We start from the raw sequence: 624 nt of genomic DNA on the forward strand, positions 1-624 counted from the left end.
TGAATGAAAGAAAGAAAATAATGTAGAATAATCAGGGTATTACAACTTTGTTGAGATGGTGTTGTTCCTGATTGTACAGTGTTGTATGTATTTTGTGTGGTTGACTCAGAAGTTGGGGGTTGAATATTGAATATTAACATTGGAATAAATAGTGAAAAATCTGTAGAAATTATTTGGTCAGAAAAGCTGAAATTTGTGTGGAAGCTTCCTCGGATAGTAAAGATCCCTGAGGTTAGGATGGGGTCCTGATGGGGCTGGGGGATTAAATATTGCGTACTAATAAATATTGGAAAATCTTTAAAAAGCTTCTTTTCAAAAACCATTTGGCCATAAAAGCTGCGACTTGCTGGTAGGTATTATTAGGTAGTGTAGATTCAAGTTTGTTCAAATCATGATTCCTAGGGAATAGGATAGGGTCACAATGGGGGTTTAATTTTTTAACATGGGAATAGAGAATTTTTGTTTAATCTTCTTAAAATCCATGTGGCCCAAAAAGCTGTAACTTGTGTGGAAGTACCTTCGGAAAGTGTTAACTCAAGTTTGTTTAAATCATGCTCCCCAGGGTAGGGCCCACAATTGGGAATGATGATGGTAAACTTTAACGTAGTATTAAATAGAGAGATA

This window comes from Crassostrea angulata, chromosome 10, assembly GCF_025612915.1.
Source record: "Crassostrea angulata isolate pt1a10 chromosome 10, ASM2561291v2, whole genome shotgun sequence".
NCBI lineage: Eukaryota > Metazoa > Mollusca > Bivalvia > Ostreida > Ostreidae > Magallana > Magallana angulata.